The sequence below is a fragment of the Macrobrachium rosenbergii genome, chromosome 24, assembly GCF_040412425.1.
Source record: "Macrobrachium rosenbergii isolate ZJJX-2024 chromosome 24, ASM4041242v1, whole genome shotgun sequence".
Lineage (NCBI taxonomy): Eukaryota > Metazoa > Arthropoda > Malacostraca > Decapoda > Palaemonidae > Macrobrachium > Macrobrachium rosenbergii.
The window spans coordinates 28,954,941-28,960,940 of NC_089764.1; the positions used below are offsets into that span (position 1 = coordinate 28,954,941).

At 35.1% G+C, this 6,000-nt stretch overlaps 1 protein-coding gene across 1 annotated transcript in view; it reads right to left on the minus strand.

Moving 5' to 3' along the window:
- Nucleotides 1-3,831, minus strand: part of park (parkin) — a 24,725-nt gene extending 20,894 nt beyond the window's left edge. Inside the window, exon 1 of the mRNA XM_067126315.1 lies at nucleotides 3,706-3,831. The gene's annotated coding sequence lies outside the window, so the exon portion shown is untranslated. The remainder of the gene's footprint in view (nucleotides 1-3,705) is intronic.
- Nucleotides 3,832-6,000: the final 2,169 nt, after the last annotated feature.

The window sequence follows — 6,000 nt, forward strand, 5'->3', positions numbered from 1 at the left end:
TGTCTGGTAGCAGGATTCGAGCTTGCTTCCAGAGTATCAGAACGAGGTCACGCTGCCAACCTGACCAATTATCTCTCTGAGCAGTTATTCAAAGCTTCATACATTCCTTTTGATTTTTTTCAAAAACAAACAAAAACTTTTACCTCTATAATGGTAGATCATAACCTCCCAAACAAGAAAGGGAATATGCTATTAACCAGGAATATTGTACATCCTAACCTAACTTCACCTAGGGCACAACCTATATAACTTTACCTTGTATGATGTTTCCTAATGAACTGGGAGGACATTGAATCCCTTACATCAACCGTAATCATCCTTATGCTTTACCATACACTTCATAACCTGAAGGTTTAAGTTTCATAAGCAGTGACGGTTCTGTGTGGGAAGCATGATAAGGCAACCCTCTCCTAATATTCAAACTATCCCTAGCAAAAGTTTGGCTTGAAAGTGTGGGTTCACTGAGTACTCTCTATACGATTTCATACCAAATATATAGTTAAGGATGTAGGTTAGATTAGGGTAGTCCTTTGCATTGTGGCAGAACGTATTTCTAGTGTGATAATTCACTATTTGCATTTATGTATTGTTTACTCTGGGCACTCTAGCCTATGCTAGCCTATTTAAACATTGCTATATTTCTCAAGTTACAGTAACTGAATGGCACTCATCTGGATACCCGTAAACATAAAAAAATTGGACACATACACCATTGCCCAAAATGTGAAACACTGGGGCAAAACTATGCTGGGCCTGCATTTTCATTCAAGCGTATAGCCTACTACCATTACCTTACACTATTTACAGAATGAGCTACATCTGATAAACCTGTGAACCTTGAAACATTAGGCTACATAACTCTAATGATGAATGTACTCCATTTAATTTCTGTAATTATGTATTAATAGGATTAGGATATGCTGTCACCAATGCTATTAATAATTTTGGAATTGAACCTACTGCTTTTCAGATATCTCTGACCAAGTATTTCTGAACAGGATAGCATAGGCTAGACAGTACCGCAATTTTAATAAATCTGGACCATTATTTCACAGTATTTCACCTAGAAAATTATTAGAAAAGAAGTAAATGAAGAAAAAATTAGTTTTTCACTTAGGCAAAATTAAAAAGCATCAATGTAAAAATTTTAATAATAGAATTTTCTCCCCATGTTTTATATGGAGCTATTTGGTAAGGGAGTTACTCACTGGTTAATATTAGTAGGCTGAGGAATTTTCTCAGCTCAACCACAGGCTATCTTCAACCTGATTCAAATAGTAGGCCAGACTAGGTCTTCTTGCTGTCTTGCATATATACTGAAAATGCACATGTTAGTCTCAGCATTTATACTCTTCTAGAGCAATGACACAAGGAGATTTCAGTCAATTATGAGATGACAAATGAGATATTCATATTTTACACTAGTTTTCTTGAAACCAGAGCTTTCAAAAGACACTGGACTTCAGTTCTCAGGAAGGTTAGGCTTATCTATGGTACATTAGGTTATGACATCCAGCTAATGTAGTACCTTATTCATTTCTCCTCTCTCTGCCAGTGACAACATGAATGAGGCAAATGTTTTTTCCACTGCCTATCTTGTGCTTAAAGTGTACAGTAGTAATCTATCACTGGTCAAGTCAAACAAGTGGCCTGATCACTTTTTACAAACAAAATGGCTTTACACTCAGGTCCCCCCAAAATTTTAGAAGTATGGAAATGAGAAACACAAATGAATAGTTCATTAAAACAGTTAAGGTGAAAACTACAAAAGGCAATAAAAAAATGAAGTGGATATTTAGCAAGAGCTGGTTTTACAATTATGCAGCTATCTATTATTTTTGATATACAAGCAATTTTTTGGACTTTTAGGCCTACCACTGATCTGACAGAATGTCATCTTATCCATTATTTTACCACAACGACTTAGGCCTACTTCCACTAAGCAACAAGGAAGCCGTTTTATTGTGAAAAACATTATATTGTCTAATGTGTTACTATTCTCTGTATCCACTGCACTAAAAATAGGTTTGCGAGACATTATTACCCATAGTGAATTTGCAAAAATGAATATTCATCCCCTCAGTAAGAGAGCCTGAAAAAAGTGATAAAAACTTCAAGATTTGGCAGCCTGTAAAATTCAACCTAAGTCGTGCCTATAGTAGCGAATATCCTGCAAAGATTAGCCTAAACTAATACACTTGGATATTGCACACACTTCTGAGATTAACTTAATCTTAATTTACATACGGTAACCACAGCTAAGAGAGACTGCACCTATCAGAAGTACTCAGCCCACAGTTGCAGACGGCTTGATCCATTTGAATACAGTGCTTTCTTACAGCAATTTTCTCACAAATACTCATATGCCAAATATGGATAGCCTCTTTCTCTCTCTCTTAATTCTGCGTTTTTTTGCAGAGACGTCTAAGAGTACTTCTTTTTTTGCAGTAATATTTTACAAAAACCCCATTATTACACTACTGAACTTCTCTAATATTATTATTCTATTTTATCTTGCCAATTTAAGCAACTTTTTTCTATACCTTTTCTAACAAACACATAGCTACCATGATACTGTTATCAGCAAAATATATAACTTTTCTGCTGATGCACCATAAGCTAAGTGAGGTTAGAATACGATAGGGAAGGTAAGCTTAGAATACATCTGTCATTTACCCAACACCTTACAGAGTTTTAGATCAGGTTAGGTGCGGGGCCCAGGACAGTCAGGTAACCACATGACCAGGCACCCTGTGTTAAGTTAGGTCAGGGAACATTTGGCTAAAATGTGCCCCTGTAATTGGCCTTTTGACATCTTTGTCCTTTATAATACATGAACCATTTGTCTTTACAACTGCTTATCTTATGGACTGTGTATTTAAGACAATGCCCATTCCTTTCAACCATTTTTCCTGATTTCAACCCCTCTAAAATCCCATTTCTCCCTAAAAAGTGACCTCACGTTATTTCTGCAGGTCGTGGCCAACTTAAAAGAGGATCAACAGGGATGCATCCTAACCCTAACCTTCCTTTAATACAACCAATCCTAGGGTACCTTGCACTGACCCACCCGGGGGGGCTACGTCTCCATAGATAACCCACATGTAAAGCAAAATGTGCACAACCAAGCTATTCTGTGGTATTGCTCGAGGGTCCCTCCATAACTGTTACTCATAAAGGGCTTCGAAAAAGAAAAATGAGCGATTTGCAATGACAACAATGTTCAGAAAGGCAAAAACACAAGATTAGGCCTATTTGAAACAAAAGGTTCATGTAATTTGGCAAGAATTATCATGGCCCAGGCCAAGTAATACCCAGTTCTCACACTGGACCTATTTCTTTATGGTGTCTACACGATTCTCAATATAAAAAATTATAACCATATGGTTTTTTAGGATATTTAGTTGTGGCCAATCATTCATCATTTAGAAAAGAAGGTATGTGGGTCTTGTTTTGGCTTAGACGATATGCCTATGTTGGGTAGTATGCGGAGTATGAAAATCGCTTTGGCGAAATTACATAACCGCAAAATGCGTCCACGGGTAACCGTCCATTGACCACCAAAGGAAAGAGAGCCTGGGCCAATGACTGCGCACACTTGGGGCAAGGTAAATTTGCCCTCCTACCACCGAAAACAACAATTTTCTTACATTATGACACCATCTTATCTTCAAACTTAACGATTAAAACGTATAGTAGTGATACCTTTATCAGAATACCATTCCCATGGCACATATATAAATGATATTCGGCAACTTCCACCATCAGCTGGTCTTTGTTTACATCAGACCTTCGTCTTCTTCTTCTTCTTCTTCTTCTTCTTCTTCTTTTATTATTCGGAACTTGGGTCTTCAAAAGTGTACATTTCTAACGCAAATATTGCATAACAGGGGAACAAAACATATTGTTATATTACCATCTGTACCTGAGAGGATTTAATCTCGTTGCATTCTGTAAAAAGGCATGATTGTAAATAAATATGAGCAGAGAAAAAAAGTTCATCCATAAACGGCTGTAACTTCCATGAAACCAATTAAAAGAACTGGCAACAAGCAGGTATATACGTACCTTAGGAAGTGGGATAGAGAAAATAACAGGGGAAATGGTAAAAAGTAAACAAACTAAGTTAATTACGACAGATCATAAAATTCACCATCCGTAAACTGTAGTCTAGCGAGAGGAATAGGTCTAGAGAAGAAGAAAACTGACGAATAAAACGTAGTCCAGAAATAGAGAAGCGAAGGATTTTCTCAAAATTCCTGACAGAGAGAACTAACTTAAACTAATTAACAAATGGTCTACTGTGACTAAATCTCATTCTAAGAACATATAGCGAGTGCTATATACAGTAAGTGCTGAACTTATATCCTAAGGAAAAGTGCAACCACAGTTGTCAGGACAGTCTCCTGAAGGTGGCTTATTGTCACATTGGTAATTAACAGCACGACCTGTTTGCCTTAGAAAGTTCTAACGATTTGGGTGTGCTTAGAGATAGGCTGTGGATCCTTTCGGGGAAGGAAATAACTCCTAAATGGCAGGTTACCCTCTTCACATGATGCCAATGGTAACTACATCCTCACTCCTTGATAATCTCGCCACCCAGTGCGGTATGAAGGTTGCAGTTGTCTGGATCACATTCTTACTCCTTTAGAATGCTGGGGATTGGTAAGCTCGCCACCCAGTGTGGTATGGAAGTTGTCAGTTTTCTGGATAAGGTGACAGACAAGACTGTAAGTATTATAGGGATGCAACTTTATTTACTGTATCAGGTAATGGGTATGGAAGGATTTAATTTGAGGTAATCAGATAACAGATTTGTTAACAGTGCGAGTTTCGACAGGGAGGATGGTGTGTGAAAATGTGAAAAAAGTGTTCATTATGAAACAGTTATGTGAAAAGTTTGAAAAAAAGGAAGAAATGCTATGTGTGGCAGGTATATGCTTATATAATCTAATATGAATTTATACTCACGCATGCGCACAGACACACACACACACACACATATATATATATATTATATATATATATATATATATATATATATATATATATATATATATATATATATATATATATATTATATATATACATATATATGCTTATATAGTAAAATAACCTATTGAAATAGCTTATGCTTTGAGCAGCAATGACTGACCCCGGATTGGTGCAGTCTTCAGCAATGTATATGTGTAATACCATTCACTGAACTTATAGCACGTATTCTTGGTGGCTGAAATAAATGAGTTCCTTTTACTGCGGGGCAAAATAATGGGTGCCAATGACAAGTCGATGTAGTTTAATTAAAAAAATAAATGGTTCTGCAAACTCATTTACAAAAATGATGCTTCCAAGTTCAATTATGTTTTGACCTAAATCCACACTTGGTACTCTGGCACGTACACGTGACAGTAATCCTCATATTAAGAGAACGTGCACACACACAAATGCAGAAAGACACGCATGCACGTGCACGCACACACGCACATACATATATACTGTATTTGCATATGTATATATGTGTGTATATATATATATGTATATACTTATATATATATATATATATATATTATATATATATACATATATATATATATATATATATATATATATATATATATATATATATATATATATATATACTATCACATGCAAGTGGCAGTAATCCTCATATTGAGAGAACATGTACACACACACACACAAATGCAGGTAGGCAGAGACACACACGCATGTGTGCATGCATTTACATATATATATATATATATATATATATATATATATATATATATATATATATATATATATATATATATATATATATATATATATATATATATATATATATATATATATATATATATATATATATATATAGTTATATATTTTCATGATATTACCTTGTAATATGTGTATCATCCTATAGTATTGATATATTTACTTTTCTATTTATCATGTGGTATGTGTAATAATAATAATTGTTGAAATATCATATGTAGTGTAGTA